This window comes from Coregonus clupeaformis, unplaced genomic scaffold, assembly GCF_020615455.1.
Source record: "Coregonus clupeaformis isolate EN_2021a unplaced genomic scaffold, ASM2061545v1 scaf0316, whole genome shotgun sequence".
NCBI classification, from domain to species: Eukaryota; Metazoa; Chordata; class Actinopteri; order Salmoniformes; family Salmonidae; genus Coregonus; species Coregonus clupeaformis.
In genome coordinates this window covers 81,678-99,893 of record NW_025533771.1, presented here as the reverse complement: position 1 = coordinate 99,893, position 18,216 = coordinate 81,678, and the positions used below count along the sequence as shown (strand labels likewise).

General features: G+C 43.4%; 1 long non-coding RNA gene across 1 annotated transcript; it reads right to left on the bottom strand.

The window, feature by feature from the left end:
- Positions 1–8,962: 8,962 nt before the first annotated feature.
- LOC121555510 lies at positions 8,963–17,383 on the bottom strand. The gene is made up of 3 exons (XR_005997931.2): positions 17,266–17,383; positions 9,248–9,363; positions 8,963–8,997 (listed from the first exon to the last, which is right to left on the bottom strand). It is a non-coding gene; the product is annotated as an uncharacterized LOC121555510 (long non-coding RNA).
- Between the last annotated feature and the right edge of the window lie 833 nt (positions 17,384–18,216).

Below are 18,216 nucleotides of genomic sequence, written 5' to 3'. Positions count from 1 at the left end.
TCTGTTTAGAGAGGATTTGCCAAAGTATGTGGTCATTTGTGATAATGTGAGTTTCCATCGATCAAACATCATAAGGCAATGGTTTGTGACCCACCCGAGGATGCTCATAGAATTCCTCCCACCTTATTCACCATTCCTTAACCCAATTGAGGAGTTATTTTCAGCATGGAGGTGGAAGGTGTACAATCGTCAGCCACACACACAGATGACCCTGCTAGCTGCAATGGATGCAGCATGTGAGGACACCACAGTAGACGCCTGCAGAGGATGGATAAGGCATTCCAAAAGATTCTTTCCACGTTGCATTGGAAGGGAAAATATCCGGTGTGATGTGGATGAGAATATGTGGGCTGACAGACAGGAACGTCTGGATGTGTAGAGACAGCACTAGAACAGTGCTGTGGGCAAAGTTGTGCCTTAGGGGTGGTTTCCTGTGTTTCTTTCTAATTTAGTTTTTTTCCTTTGTGCCCCTTGGGTTGTCCAGTCTCTTTCAATCAATAACCCACATACAGTAATATGTAAATAGTACTGTTGAAATTGATATATGCCATAGAAGTGCAGCCTTGTGCATTTTCAATACAGTAACTGTCATCCAAACTGTAGCCTAAGTTTACATCAGGTAATACTGTCAAAGTACACAGTTCCATTGACAACATGCCTAAACATTTTGACAACCTTGTTCGTGAACAATGACTCAATGACTTATCATTCTGATGACACTGACATGATCGTTGGCATGAATATTTACTTTTGAGAGATGTACTAAGGATTTTTAGTGACTGACTAGCTTTAGAAACATATCTATTGTATATTGCAGTTTGTACAAATTGTTCTGAGAAATGCACTTATTATTTTGCACATGTTAGGGATGATGTGAAAAATGCACCAAAGCGACTGAGAAAAACTGTAATGTGTTTGAGCCAATCAGTTGTGTTGTGACAAGGTAGGGGGGTATACAGAAGATAGCCCTATTTGGTAAAAGACCAAGTCCATTTATGGCAAGAACAGCTCAAATAAGCTACGAGAAATGACAGTCCATCATTACTTTAAGACATGACGGTCAGTCAATACGGAACATTTCAAGAACTTTTTAAAGTTTCTTCAAGTGCAGTCGTTAAAAATATCAAGCACTATGATGAAACTGGCTCTCATGAGGACCGCCACAGGAATGGAAGACCCAAAGTTACCTCTGCTGCAGAGGATAAGTTCATCAGAGTTACCAGCCTCAGAAATTGCAGCCTAAATAAATTCTTCACAGAGTTCAAGTCACAGACACAGCTCAACATCAACTGTTCAGAGGTGACTGTGTGAATCCGGCTTTCATGGTCGAATTGCTGCAAAGAAACCACTACTAAAGGACACCAATAATAAGAAGAGACGTGCTTGGGCCAAGAATCACGAGCAATGGACATTACACAGGTGGACATTTGTCCTTTGGCCTGGAGTCTAAATTTGAGATTTCTGGTTCCAACCGCCGTGTCTTTTTGAGAAGCGGTGTGGGTGAACGGATGATCTCGGCATGTGTAGTTCCCACCGTAAAGCATGGAGGAGGAGGTGTTATGGTGTGGGGGTGCTTTGCTGGTGACACTGTCTGTGATTTATTTAGAATTCAAGGCACACTTAACCAGCATGGCTACCACAGCATTCTGCAGCGATACGCCATTCCATCTAGTTTGGGCTTAGTGGGACTATCATTTGTTTTTCAACAGGACAATGACCCAACACACTTCCAGACTGTGTAAGGAGAGGGATTGAGTGCTGCATCAGATGACCTGGCCTCCATAATCACCCGACCTCAACCCAATTGAGATGGTTTGGGATGAGTCGGACGGCAGAGTGAAGGAAAAGCAGCCAACAAGTGCTCAGCATATGTGGGAACTCCTTCAAGACTGTTGGAAAAGCATTTCAGGTGAAGCTGGTTGAGAGAATGCCAAGAGTGTGCAAAACTGTCATCAAGACAAAGGGTGGCTATTTGAAGAATTTCAAATATAAAATATATTTTCATTTGTTTAAGACTTTTTTGGTTACTACATTATTCCATATTTGTTATTCCATAGTTTTGATGTCTTCACTATTATTCTACAATGGAAACTGACTTGACTGGTACTGTATATACATGAATTAATGTATCATTATTAACAGTAGATAACATGTTTCTAAACACTACTAAATTAATCATTGTGTGTGTGTGTGTGTGTGTCCAATGAGTGTGTGTTCATTGAGTGATACAGGAAAACTGACCTCAGAGTCTCCAGTTTACAGTGGGGATTCCCCAGTCCAGCAGAGAGCAGCTTCACTCCTGAATCCTTCAGGTCATTGTAGCTCAGGTCCAGCTCTCTCAGGTGTGAGGGGTTTGACTTCAGAGCTGAGACCAGAGAAGCACATCCTTCCTCTGTGAATAGACAGCCTGACAGCCTGCAAAGAGTCAAATCATATTAAAACCACACTGCTATTCTTTGGTGTTGAGTAATTTTCTGTCTAAGTGAGTAGATAACATGTTTCTAAACACTACTGAATGAATCCTAATGATGCCATGATTGAGAAAGGTCATGAATGAATCATGAATAATAATGAGTGAGAAAGTTACAGAGGCTACAACAAAACATGCTAACCTCTCACCATTAACATCAAATAAAAGGTGACATTCTATAATGAAACATTCAATCTGAAATCCCAAATGCTGGAGCATAGCACCAAATGTAAAACTGTAAGCTTCACTGTCCAAACACATATGGTGTGGACTATGTGTGCCTGGTAAACACATGTGGATCTGGTGAACAGTTATCACTTGTTGACCAACTACAGGAATACTGACCTCAGAGTCTCCAGTTTACAGTGGGGATTCCCCAGGACAGCAGAGAGCAGCTTCACTCCTGAATCCTTCAGGTCATTGTTACTCAGATCCAGCTCTCTCAGGTGTGAGGGGTTTTGACTTCAGAGCTGAGGCCAGAGAAGCACAGCCTTTCTCTGTGAGTCCACAGAATGACAGCCTGACAAAGAGATCATCATGATTTCACAAACACACTGTTAATTTAACACCAGTAGTGTAGAAGGACAATGGCAGATGCATTTGGTTTATTCTCTTAAACAGCATATAGATTAATCTTCCGTCTCCTAGAATTGTATGGTCATATTGTTATACTAATGTGAAAATCAATGCATTGATTCAGTACGTTTTTTCAATATAATATATGATATACATATTATAATATATATATAATATATATTTTTCTCTAAACTGAATATTTCTTCCTGATGATTAGTACTTAAATGTCATTTTATGTACTCACAGAGCAGCTCTGGAGGCTTTGACCACTGGCAGCAGCCTCAGAAGACCTTCCTCTGATCTGGAGTATTTATTCGGGTCAAACACATCCAGCTCCTTTTCTGAAGTCAGCAACACAAAGACCAGAGCTGACCACTGTGCAGGTGACAGTTCTTCTTCTGAGAGACTTCCTGATCTCAGGTATCTTTGGATCTCCTCCACTAGAGAATGGTCATTCAGTTCATTCAGACAGTGGAACAGATTGATGCACCTCTCTGGAGAGGGATTCTGCCTGATCTTCTCCTTGATGTACTTGACTGTTTCTTCATGGCTCTGTGAGCTGCTTCTTGTCTTTGTCAGTAGACCTCGTAAGTACTTCTGATTGGACTCCAGTGAGAGGCCCAGAAGGAAGCGGAGGAACAGGTCCAGGTTTCCCGTCTCACTTTGTAAGGCTTTATCCACAGCACTCTTGTAGACAGTAACTTCAGTAACTTGCGGATCGGCCATTAGATTCTCATTGTTGTTGATGAATGAGAGGAACACATATACAGCAGCCAGAAACTCCTGAATGCTCAGATGCACGAAGCAGTACACCTTGTCCTGGTACAGCCCACGTTCCTCTTTAAAGATCTGTGTGCACAATCCTGAGTACACTGAGGCTTCATTGACATCAATGCCAGCCTCTTTCAGGTCTTCTTCATAGAAAATCAGATTGCCATTCACAAGCTGTTGAAAAGCCAGTTTTCCCAGTGACAGAATGCTCTCTTTATTCCAGTGTGGACCTGTCTCTTCTTTCCCAAGATACTTTTCATTCTTCTGTTTGGTATGAAACATCACAAGGTGTGAGTACATCTCAGTCAGAGTCTTTGGCATCTCTTCTCTCTTGTCTGTACTCAACATGTTTTCAAGGACTGTTGCAGAAATCCAACAGAAGACTGGAATGTGGCACATGATGTGGAGGCTCCTTGATGTCTTTATGTGTGAGATGATTCTGCTGGCCAGGTCCTCATCACTGAATCTCTTCCTGAAGTACTCCTCCTTCTGTGGGTCATTGAACCCTCGTACCTCTGTCACCTGGTCAACACACCCTGAACGGATCTTATTGGCTGCTGCAGGTCGGGTAGTTATCCAGAGGAGAGCAGAGGGAAGCAGATTTCCATTGATGAGATTTGTCAGCAGAACATCCACTGAGGTTGACTCTGTGACGTCAAAACAAATCTTGTTCTTCTGGAAGTCTAAGGGCAGTCGGCACTCATCCAGACCATCAAAGATGAACAGAACTTTGTACTTGTCGTAGTTGGAGATCCTTGATTCTTTGGTTTCGATTGAGAAGTGATTGAGAAGTTCAATCAACGTGTGTTTTTCACCTTTCATCAAATTCAGCTCCCCGAAAAGGGAATGAAAATACAAATTGGACATCCTGATTTGCTTTTCCTTCAGCCCAGTCTGTGACACTCTGGCTCCAGGGACTCTGATTTATGGAGCCAGGGTTGTTCATTTTCATTTGGGTGTATTTCTATGTTGGGATTTCTAGTTGTGCATTTCTATGTTGTGGTGGTTCTTGATTATTCATGTGACTCCCAATCGGAGGTAACGAGTGACAGCTGTCGGCTCGTTATCTCTGATTGGGAGCCATATTTAAACTGTTGTGGTTTCACTGTGTGTTTGTGGGTTTTTTGTTCCGTGTTCAGTCGTGTACTGTTGGACTTCACGTTTCGTCAGTGTTTATTGTTTTGGTTAGTGTACTTTATCTTAATAAAGTCATGTTCACTCAACGCGCTGCGCTTTGGTCTACTCATTCGTCAGACGACCGTGACAGAAAAACCCACCATAAAAGGACCAAGCAGCGTGTCCAGGAGCAAAGAGACTGGACATGGGAGGAGGCGCCTGGTAAGGAGATCGAGAGGCTGGCGATGGCCCAGGTGGGCAAATCGTGGTCCTGGGAGGACATGCTCGGGGGCAAGGGACCTTGGGGGAAGATCAAGGCCCTGGCGAGAGAGGAGCAACGGCGTCAGCAGGGTCATCGTTGGAAGGACGAGAGGCAACCCCAAAAAGTTTTTTGGGGGGCACATGGCGGCGGCTGGGCAGCAGGAGGCTGCCACAGGGAGACGTGGAGAGAAGGCTATCGGATTACGGGAGCCATTGGCGAGTAGAGGAAGGGAAGTTGTTGCGGCACGGCGTGAGAGACTGATGTGTGTTACCAGTCCGGTCCGGCCCGTTCCTGATCCCCAGTTAAAGCCAGTGGTGTGTGTTCCCAGTACGGACCGGCCTGTTCCTACTCCACGCATCAAGCCCACGGTGTGCGTCGCCAGTCCAGCCCGGCCTGTTCCTGCTCCACGCACAGAACCTACGGTGTGCGTCGCCAGCCCAGCCCGGCCTGTTCCTGCTCCACGCACAGAACCTACGGTGTGCGTCGCCAGCCCAGCCCGGCCTGTTCCTGCTCCACGCACAGAACCTAAGGTGTGCGTCGCCAGCCCAGCCCGGCCTGTTCCTGCTCCACGCACAGAACCTACGGTGTGCGTCGCCAGCCCAGCCCGGCCTGTTCCTGCTCCACGCACAGAACCTACGGTGTGCGTCGCCAGCCCAGCCCGGCCGGTTCCTGCTCCACGCACCAGGGATATGCTGCGCTTCGCCAGCCCGGCCCGGCCTGTTCCGGCCACTCGCACCAGGGATACGGTGCGCGTCGCCAGCCCAGCCCGGCCTGTTCCTGCTCCACGCACCAGGGATATGGTGCGCTTCGCCAGCCCGGCCCGGCCTGTTCCGGCCACTCGCACCAGGGATACGGTGCGCGTCGCCAGCCCAGCCCGGCCTGTTCCTGCTCCACGCACCAGGGATACGGTGCGCTTCGCCAGCCCGGCCCGGCCTGTTCCGGCCACTGCACCAGGGATACGGTGCGCGTCGCCAGCCCAGCCCGGCCTGTTCCTGCTCCACGCACCATAAAAGCCCTGAGATGCGTGTCCTCAGCCTGGGACCACCAGTTCCGGCACCACGCATCAGGCCTACGGTGCGTCCCCAGGGCCCAGCATGCCCTGTTCCTTCTCCCCGCACTAGCCCTGAGATGCGTGTCCTCAGCCCGGTACCTCCAGTTCCGGCACCACGCACCAGGCCTACGGTGCGCCTCAGACGGCCAGAATCTGCCGTCTGCCCAACGGGGCCTGAACTGCCCGTCTGCCCAACGGGCGCCTGAACTGCCCGTCTGCCCAACGGTGCCCGAACTGCCCGTCTGCCCAACGGCGCTTGAACTACCCGTCCTGCCCCTACGGGCGCTAAAGCCGCCCGTCTGTACGGAGCCTTCAGAGCCGTCCGCCAGATCGGAGCCGCTGGAGCCTTCTGCCAGACAGGAGCCGCTAGAGCCTTCCGCCAGACAGGATCAGCCAGAGCCGTCTGCCAGACAGGATCAGCCAGAGCCTTCCGCCAGACAGGATCAGCCAGAGCCTTCCGCCAGCTATGAGCAGCCAGATCCGTCAGCCAGCCATGAGCAGCCAGAGCCTTCCGCCAGCCATGAGCAGCCAGATCCGTCAGCCAGCCACGAGCAGCCAGATCCGTCACAGCCAGCCATGAGCAGCCAGATCCGTCAGCCAGCCATGAGCCGTCCAGCCAGGATCCGCCAGAGCCGTCCAGCCAGGATCCGCCAGAGCCGTCCAGCCAGGATCCGCCAGCCAGCCAGGATCTGCCAGAGCCAGCCAGCCAGGATCCGCCATTTAGTCCGGTACTGCCCCAGCCCTGTGCTGTCCCTTATCCTGGTGCTGCCCCTTATCCTGGTGCTGCCCCTTATCCTGGTGCTGCCCCTTAGTCCTGGTGCTGCCCCTTAGTCCGGTGCTGCCCCTTAGTCCGGTGCTGCCCCCGCTTAGTCTGGTGTTGCCCCTTAGTCTGGTGCTGCCCCTTATCCTGGTGCTGCCCCTTATCCTGGTGCTGCCCCTTATCCTGGTGCTGCCCCTTAGTCCGGTGTTGCCCCTTAGTCCGGTGCTGCCTCTTAGTCCGGTGCTGCCCCTTAATCCAGTGGGGTTATATTGGAGGGTGGTCATTTGGAGGAGGCTACGTAAGCGGGTAGTGACTATGGTGGGGTGGGGACCACGACCAGTGCCAGAGCCGCCACCATGGACAGACGCCACCCAGACCCTCCCCTAGACTGTATGCTGGTGCGCCCGGAGTTCGCACCTTTAGGGGGGTACTGTGACACTCTGGCTCCAGGGACTCTGATTTATGGAGCCAGGGTTGTTCATTTTCATTTGGGTGTATTTCTATGTTGGGATTTCTAGTTGTGCATTTCTATGTTGTGGTGGTTCTTGATTATTCATGTGACTCCCAATCGGAGGTAACGAGTGACAGCTGTCGGCTCGTTATCTCTGATTGGGAGCCATATTTAAACTGTTGTGGTTTCACTGTGTGTTTGTGGGTTTTTGTTCCGTGTTCAGTCGTGTACTGTTGGACTTCACGTTTCGTCAGTGTTTATTGTTTTGGTTAGTGTACTTTATCTTAATAAAGTCATGTTCACTCAACGCGCTGCGCTTTGGTCTACTCATTCGTCAGACGACCGTGACACAGTCCAGAATTAACTTCTGCACAGAGACTGTTTTTCCGATGCCAGCGACTCCCTTTGTCAGCACAGTTCTGATACGTTTGTCTTGTCCAGTTAAGGGTTTGAAGATGTCGTTACATTTGATTGCAGTCTCTAATCTTGCTTGTTTCCTGGTTGTTGTCTCAATCTGTCTCAGCTCATGTTCATTATTGACCTCTCCTGTTCCACCCTCTGTGATGTAGAGCTCTGTGTAGATCTTATTGAGAAGTGTTGGGTTTCCTTGTTTAGCGATCCCCTCAAATACACATTGAAACTTCTTCTTTATATTAGATTTGAGTTCACGTTGAAGAATCACAGCACGCTCATCTGAATCTAGAAATAACACAGAGGATATTAATATTACATCTGTTTTAATGCCTACAGTATTGTAAGACTGTCTTATAAAGTTTAAATTATAATCATTTATTCTCTTAACTGTCTGTATAAATCTGTAAATGTTTTCATAATGCATTACACACTGGTGTGACTGATTATATTATTATTGGTATTATTGATGGCATTAATAATGTTGTCTCTCTCTCTCTCTCTCTCTCTCTCTCTAAATTAATCAACACAACACATCCCTGCTGCTACTTGATGAGGTCACTAGGTGTTGTGTTAAGGCTGCTACAATATCATTTAGTTACACAGCTACTTTAGCTGTACTTTAGCTACAGCTTTTAAATGTTTGTTCTAAAACAGCATTCAACATGAGGCAGACAGCTCTTACTTTTCTCCAGTGTGTCAGCAAGCTCCTTCTGGTTCATTTTCCTCAGGACGTGCAGTGTGATCTTCAGAGCCCCCTCTCTGGCACTGCTCTCCTGCTTCTCATCTTCAGCATCCACCACTTCCTTATCCTGCTTCTGACTCTCAAAGCCTTCTGGGAGTTCTGGACTAAGAATCATCTTGAACATCTTCAGCCTCGTTCTTCACAAATGTCAAAATATTCTCTTCAAGCAACTGAAATAAATAAAGTAAATAAGTTAAGCAAGAGACTAAATGCTTTCTCATTAACACATGAATGAATGATTGACAGATCAACTTTACTTGAGGTAAACAAAAACAAATGTACATAACAGGACCACATACACTGAATATGGAGGCCAGGTCTGTTTGATGACTCTGGGAAGACTGACCACTGAGAATCTCTGACTCTGATCTCTCCTGTTGGTTTCTGTGGACAAAACATGAGATTACATCTCCTCTTTCAGGGACACACACACACACACACACACACACACACACACACACACAGGGAGGGAATGTTGTGTTTGTTTGATAATGTTTCAGGACTATGAAAATGGAAAAAAAGATTAGCCTATGGATTATGAAAACAACAAAAATAAATGGGAAAATGGGAGAGGAGAAATGACTAGAGACAGTGTTGTTTAACTCACTGACCATGACCCATGAGTTCTTCTTACCTTTGTTCAGTAGAAAAGTCTCCCTCTCTAAACCCTATAGGACGATCCATAGACCTGTCACTCTTCATGGACACACAGCTGGGTACAGGGAGGCTGGTCTCTCCTGCTTGATTGGGCTTCAACACAACAGAGACAAACATTACGTCTCTCATCTACTCTGAGCTCAGATGGGGAAACATAAGAAGAGTTTCATTCCAAAACGCTATATATCCATTTTCAGAAAGGTTCGTAAATTAGATTTTATTGTTTAAAGAGATTATGAAAGAGATTGGTGTGTTTTTTCAGTAGCTAATCATGGCATGGGATTGTTCAGTGACAGACATGTATTTGTTTAAAATCTATCACTTAATGGTTTCATTTCAGAGAGACAAATAATCATGTTTTTTGCAAAATGCTATATATATCTGCCTCACTCACAGAGAAATAAGTAGTACTACTAGGTTTTACACAGTAAAAATATATATCTGGCTCACTCTCAGAGAAATAAGTAGTACTGCTAGGTTTTACACAGTATTAATAAATATCTACCTCACTCTCAGAGAAATAAGTAGTACTGCTAGGTTTTACACAGTAATTATATATATCTGCCTCAGTAGTACTGCTAGGTTTTACACAGTCAAATGTCCGACCGGCTCGATTCAATCTTATGTAGCAAAATTTGGATTATTATTATTATTTTTTTTTTACATTGGATAAAATTAGAGACTCAGCTGGAAAAAGGTATATCATACACTATAGCTGAGGAACAATGGGAAAGTAATTCTGCTTTGAAAGATGATAAACTTGTAACCTCAATTTTTTGAAAATGGCCTTTCAAAGTTTTGGTACACCTACTGGAGAGCTCTTCTTTATCTACAGTGGTTTTACTTTGGCAGATAATGTCACCCATCTAAATAAATAGTATATACTGTGGTCCTGTGGTCCTCTGTAGCTCAGCTGGTAGAGCACGGCACCTGTAACGCCAAGGTAGTGGGTTCGATCCCCGGGACCACCTATACACACAAAAAAATTATGCACGCATGACTGTAAGTCGCTTTGGATAAAAGCGTCTGCTAAATGGCTTATTATTATTATATATATAGTTAACTAAATGTATGGTGTTTTTGGTTTATGTCAGTTTCATTGTTTGTTATGCTATAAATTGTTATGTTATGGTTGTAAGTGGTAAAATGAACTAGAAAATGTCATATTTTGAAATCTGAGTAATTACTACTTTAGTAAGGATATACTTTATTCAGTATTACTGCAGTTACTAAATAATTCCAATAGATAGCAGCATAAGACCACAAACGACATTTCAGAAGGTTAGTTTAGTTTTCTCCCTGAATACACCACCACTCCCCCCTCACAGGAAAACTCCTGCACACGCTTTTACTGTCCCTTTCCACACTGCTAACGCAAGAGGAACGACTGAAAAAGCATTTAACAGATTACTGTGAAATAATATAATGATGATTCATGTTTATTATTAGCTGTTTTTATGCTCATGTTTTGAAATTATACTTCATTACTATAACGATTATCAATAAGCCTGAACATTAATTTAGTCACCTCTGGTCGAGAAAAATGTATTTTCCTAGTACATTCATTGTCAGATTCATCAACCAGCAGCGAGCACTCTGCCTTCTAGCACAAGCGAGGGGCATGTTGAGGTACATTTGCTAACTGGGAGGGTTGCATGATGTAATTTATTGGTGGGCTGGAAGACGCACTCTTGTCTTTTTCTATTCCGAGGTAGTTTAATCGATATTTTAGATATTTAAAAATGCATGTATACTAGGGTTGAGGTTGGAGCATCTGACTAGTGATTATTTACCAGGGGTTCAACACCTGCTATAGTCACTATTTAATTGCTCTTCCAAAAGCATCACAGGCCTAATACGAGATATATCGCTAACTAAAGTAATGAGTGACCATTTTAGAAAATCATGGGACATATAGTATTTGGTTGCATGCTATTTTATGTCAATCATATTGCTGCTTGTAGCCTATAACTGATGCTTCGTGGTCTTATGCTGCCATCTATTGGAAATATTTAGCAATTAAAAGTTATTAAGTCACGTACAGACGTTGGTGAGGCAGCTGAGAAATAAAGTGTATTAGATCAGTCTCAATCCTGCCCCACGCCAATTGCTGGACTTTCACACAGAGGTTACTAGGTCACCCAATTCAAACCACATTTGAAAAATAAAACAAATGTGTCTTGGAATTATACATATAATAAAATAACAACAAAATAATCAAAACGCTATTTAATAATATAATTGTATTTACTATGATAATATTATTACTAAAATAGTTTATAAAAGTGTTCTAGGCTACCCTACCCTAGAATTAGGGGTTAGGGTTACCGCTAAAATAGGTTATAAGTAGGGTAAGAGTTTCTGTATAGCACTTTGTGACATCTGCTGGTGTAAAAAGGGCTTTATAAATACATTTGATTGATTGTTAGGTTTAGGGTTTATATGGTAAAAAACAGTATGGGTTTATGGCACTCTTGCGCCTCCTTGTGGCCGTATGTGGATACTACATAACTCATTCATTACATTTACGTCATTTAGCAGACGCTCTTATCCAGAGCGATTTACAGTTAGTGAGTGCATACATTATTTATTTATTTTTTCATACTGGCCCCCCGTGGGAAGCGAACCCACGGGTCTCCCGGTCTCGGCCGGCTACGACAACAAGGATCTCTAGTGGCACTAGACCACTGCACCACTCGGGAGACCTGACACTTCATGACACTTGCTAGGCTCATAATCTGAGGTAGCAACTGCGTCAGATCTACAAATCCATTCGCTAGACCACCCGATTAGACAACAATCACCCCATTATACCCATTTGGTTTGCAACTCAGTGAACCTGCGCAGCATTCGTAACCTTGTTAATAATAAGTTACCTGAGGTAAACCTACAGGGTTAACGCTCACCAAGTAGCCGTAACCTTGTTAATAATAAGTTACCTGAGGTAAACCTACAGGGTTAACGCTCACCAAGTAGCTGTAACCTTGGTAATAATAAGTTACCTGAGGTAAACCTACAGGGTTAACGCAGGCAGGTCTCATTGATAACAATAGTGAAGCTGGCATTGTGACGCAGAACAATGGGCTGGGAATAGAACGTTCTGAAGGCGAGTCGGTGTCACGGAGCTCAATAGAACTAATAGGAGCTGGTAGGGTGAAAAATGCCCTAAAATAAGGCCTGTTTTTTCGCAATCACTTCATAACCAGGGACAGAAGGTAATATTATGAAACTGGGCTCCATGGCGGATGCAATTAACTAATTTTATCAGAAATAAAGGTTGTAAAAAATGTCACTTGAGGCGCCCCGAAAATAATATTCAAAAGTTCAGTCCTTGGACACAGAGGGATTAAACACTAAAGTTACCGTCCATCTAGTGAAGAGAGGAGAACCGGACAGAGGGAGCGTAGGCCAGCATCCGTCAACGAGAGAGGGAGAAGCCCTCCACGGTATTTAACAGGTGGAAGAAACAACCCGGGAGCTCCATCGGTCCACAAGAAATGCAAGCAGCCGGTGATGATGTAGTGGTAGCTAGGATAACTAGGATGCTGCTGGTAGAGTAGCTAGCTTAGCTAGCTGTACCGACTAGCTTGGCTAACTGGCAGGTCGTTCGTCTGTCCCTCGAGGATGATGACGAATCCGGTGAACCACACAATTAAAAAAGAATAGCGAGTGAAAAGGATCTGGCTACACTCATACTGTCACTGACCATTACGCAAAAAGCAAATTGAACAATACATTTCGGTGTCTCAACACTGTAACGAACTCCGTCGTTATTCCCCAACATCACCTCAGACCACTCTGCGCGTAACTGGACAATATGCTTGGCGCCAAACCGTACGTGGACGCGGACAGTTCTGTACGGGGACGCGGACAGTTCCAGAACGCGGACATGAGCACTGCCACACAATAAACTAAACCAAGTCTTTACAGTCGGGTACATTAGTGATATTCTTTTTATTATGTCAAACAATTTTTTTTTCGTTTTTTAAAACAATATTTTGAGATCTGGGCACGTATCCAAAAGCGTCTCAGAGTAGAAAATTGGTCCTCTCTCTCCCCAGACAGACTCATTTTAGACCACTAACCCCTAAACAGAGATACAGCATGTTGGTTGTGGTTAACACAGTGACAACTAATTCTTGAATGTACATCTGCCTCACTCTCAGAGAAATAAGTAGTACTGCTAGGTTTTACACAGTAATAATATATATATCTGCTTCACTCTTAGAGAAATAAGTAGTACTACTAGGTTTTACAGAGTCAAATGTAACAAATAACTACATTATTTTATAAAGAACTGTATACATGATACATTTGTAACATCAATATAAAAAATTGTTTAATAAAATAAATTCAGTAATATGAGATCTGTATATAAAACATTTACCTTTGAATTTAGCAGATGTTTTTGTCCAGGGCCTGGTATCCCAAAAGCATCTTAAGGCTAAGTTCATCATTAGAACCTTCGTAGGAGCATTGTAAAATCTCTGAGCTGTTTCCCAAAACCATCGTTATTAACGTTGCACTTGAAAACCTCATATTCTAACACCTGCCTCAGACCACTTGTAGAACAGCCAAGTGCGTCGTTAGATGCTTTTGCCCTCCGCGTCACTTTATACACAGAAGATCTCCGCTAAACATAGAATCACATGGTTTATCCGTCTCTCTGTGACCGCAGATAAATTCAGAACAAAGTTGACTACAAATACAAAGTTGCCAATGTCTTTGCAATTGATTCAAACAAGGGAAGTACACACATTTGCTTCAAATGAAAACCGAGATGACTGCATTACAATATAACCAGCAGGCTATAGGCCTATTTCAATCATATTGGAATATATACAATGTTCAATATATTTAGTTTTATTTTGCTACTTGTAGGCTACTGTCTGTAATTTGTCTCAATATATTTCATGAAGTGTAGCCTAACATGTTCCCAATGATGTGCCGAATCTGTGATTTAGTGCATTTTTATTGTGTAAGCATTAGAATAAACTACCTCAATATTTTGCAGCCGTAGGAAGTAATATCTTTCTAGAAGCTGATCCGTTGTCAGTATTGTGAAATAATTATAATGTTATGGAAAGATTTTAATGGACAAAACTGATCCGAGAGCAGCGCTCCCCTTCTTTCGATCCTATCAGTATCGATACATGCTCCACCGGACGTGATACCTTGTCATGCTGCTGATCCAGTTTCTACTGGTCTGCCTGCGGATCTGGAACTCTGACCTGTTCACAGGACGTGCGACCTTGTCCCGAACCTGCTGTTTCGACCCTCTCTCTCTCTCCCTCTCCTTCTCTCTCTCTACAACACCTGCTGTCTCGACCTCTGAATGCTCGGCTATGTGGTCCTCTGTAGCTCAGCTGGTAGAGCATGGCGCTTGTAATGCCAAGGTAGTGGGTTCGATCCCGGGACCACCCATACACAAAAATGTATGCACGCATGACTGTAAGTCGCTTTGGATAAAAGCGTCTGCTAAATGGCATATTATTATTATTATTATAACAGCCAACTGACATTTACTTCTGAGATGCTGACGTGTTGCACCCTCTATAACCACAGTGATTATTATTTGACCCTGCTGGTCATGAACATTTGAAAATCTTGAAGAACGATCTGGCCTTAATGGCCATGCCCTTATAATCTCCCCCAAAGCACAGCCAGAAGAGGACTGGCCACCCCCTCAGAGCCTGGTTCCTCTCTAGGTTTCTTCCTAGGTTCCTGCCTTTCTAGGAGTTTTTCCTAGCCACCGTGCTTCTACATCTGCATTGCTTGCTCTTTGGGGTTTTAGACTGGTTTTCTATATAAGCACTTTGTGACAACTGCTGATGTAAAAAAAATATACAATTGTGAGTACGCATATGAAGCAGACCAGGCCAGGGTTTAGGGTTTGAGAAGTCAAAGAAGTAAAAATGACTTCCTTAGTTGTTAGTAAAACATTTTTAACTCAGCATTGTTGGTTAAGGGCTCGTAAGTAAGCATTTCACAGTAAGGTCTACACCTGTTGTATTAGGAGCATGTGACAAATCTAATTTGGATTGATTGATTTGTTAATTTTATAAATGTTCTGTCTTTAGTAGTTGAACACATTATTACTTCAACCTCATGAAAGTGACAAACTGACACGTTTTCATGTTAGTCAAAAACAACTTTATATGGAAGGAGTGCCTTTGATTTGACGGCCTGCACATGCGCAGTTCGGCGTGAGACGACTGCTCGACCTGATGACATGTTTTTACGCATGAACTTCAAATTAAATCAAATGAAATTGTATGTCACATGCGCCGAATACAACAGTGGTACACTTTACCGTGAAATGCTTACTTACGAGCCCTTTCCCAACAATTTAGTTAAAAAGTAACAAAAATTAGCTAAATAAAAAAAGGAAATAGTAACATAATAAAATAACAATAATGAGGCTATAAGGAGTATCAGTACTGAGTCAATGTGCAGGGTACCAGGAAGTTGAGGTAATAACTAGACTATATACAAGGAGTACCAGTACTGAGTCAATGTGCAGGGGGTACCAGGTAGTTGAGGTAATAACTAGACTATATACAAGGAGTACCAGTACTGAGTCAATGTCCAGGGTACCAGGTAGTTGAGGTAATAACTAGACTATATACAAGGAGTACCAGTACTGAGTCAATGTCCAGGGTACCAGGTAGTTGAGGTAATAACTAGACTATATACAAGGAATACCAGTACTGAGTCAATGTCCAGGGTACCAGGTAGTTGAGGTAATAACTAGACTATATACAAGGAGTACCAGTACTGAGTCAATGTGCAGGGGTACCAGGTAGTTGAGGTAATAACTAGACTATATACAAGGAGTACCAGTACTGAGTCAATGTCCAGGGTACCAGGTAGTTGAGGTAATAACTAGACTATATACAAGGAGTACCAGTACTGAGTCAATGTCCAGGGTACCAGGTAGTTGAGGTAATAACTAGACTATATACAAGGAGTACCAGTACTGAGTCAATGTCCAGGGTACCAGGTATTTGAGGTAATAACTAGACTATATACAAGGAGTACCAGTACTGAGTCAATGTGCAGGGGTACCAGGAAGTTGAGGTAATAACTAGACTATATACAAGGAGTACCAGTACTGAGTCAATGTGCAGCGGTACCAGGTAGTTGAGGTAATAACTAGACTATATACAAGGAGTACCAGTACTGAGTCAATATGCAGGGGTACCAGGTAGTTGAGGTAATAACTAGACTATATACAAGGAGTACCAGTACTGAGTCAATGTGCAGGCGTACCAGGTAGTTGAGGTAATAACTAGACTATATACAAGGAGTACCAGTACTGAGTCAATGTCCAGGGGTACCAGGTAGTTGAGGTAATAACTAGACTATATACAAGGATACCAGTACTGAGTCAATGAGCAGGGGTACCAGGTAGTTGAGGTAATAACTAGACTATATACAAGGAGTACCAGTACTGAGTCAATGTCCAGGGGTACCAGGTAGTTGAGGTAATAACTAGACTATATACAAGGAGTACCAGTACTGAGTCAATGAGCAGGGGTACCAGGTAGTTGAGGTAATAACTAGACTATATACAAGGAGTACCAGTACTGAGTCAATGTGCAGGGGTACCAGGTAGTTGAGGTAATTGAGGTAATATGTACATGTAGGTAGGGGTAAAAGTGACTAGGCAATCAGGATAGAGATTACATCTCCTCATCCAGGGAGTGCACACACACACACACACACACACACACAGGGGAGGGGAATGTTGTGTTAGTTTAATATTGTTTCAGGACTATGAAAATGGAAAAAGGATTAGCCTATGGATTATGAAAACAACTAAAAGAAATGGTAAAATGGGAGAGGAGAAATGACTAGAGACAGTGTTGTTTAACTCACTGACCATGACCCATGAGTTCTTCAATCAATCAATCAATCAATTTTATTTTATATAGCCCTTCTTACATCAGCTAATATCTCGAAGTGCTGTACAGAAACCCAGCCTCTTCTTACCTTTGTTCAGTAGAAAAGGCTCCCTTTCTGAACACTATAGGACGATTCATAGACTGGTCACTCTTCATGGACACACAGCTGGGTACAGGGGAGGCTGGTCTCTCCTGCTTGATTGGACTTCAACACAACAGAGACAAACATTACATCTCTCATCTACTCTGAGCTCAGATGGGGAAACATAAGAAGAGTTTCATTCCAAAACGCTATATATCAATTTTCAGAAATGTTAGTAAATTAGCTTCTATTGTTTAAAGAAATGATCAAATAAATGGTTGTGTTTTCTCACCATCTAATCATAGCAGGTGGTTGTTCAATAACAGACATGTGTTTCTTTAAAATCGATCAATTAATGGCTTCATTTTATAGAGACAAATGTTTTTTTTTTGCAAAAATCCAATAAATTCAGAACAAAGTTGAATACAAATACAAAGTTGCCAATGTCTTTGCAATTGATTCAAACAAGGGACGTATGAAAATGTGCTTCAAATGAAAACCGAGATGACTGCATTACAATATAAACAGTAGGCTATAGGCCTATTTCAATCATATTGAAATATATTAAATGTTCAATATATTTAGTTATATTTTGCTACTTGCAGACTACTGTCTGTAATTTGTCTCAATATATTTCATGATGTGTAGCCTAACATGTGAACAATGATGTGCCGAATCTGTGATTTAGTGCATTTTTATTGTGTAAGCATTAGAATAAACTACCTCAATATTTGCACCCGTAGGTAGTAATATCTTTCTAGAAGCTGATCCCTGGTCAGCATTGTGAAATAATTATAATTATAAGGAAAGATTTTAATGGAGAAAACTGATCCGAGAGCAGCACTCCCTTTCTTTTGATCCTATCAGTATCGATACATGCTCCACCGGATGTGATACCTTGTCATGCTGCTGATCCAGTTTCTACTGGTCTGCCTGCGGATATGGAACTCTGACCTG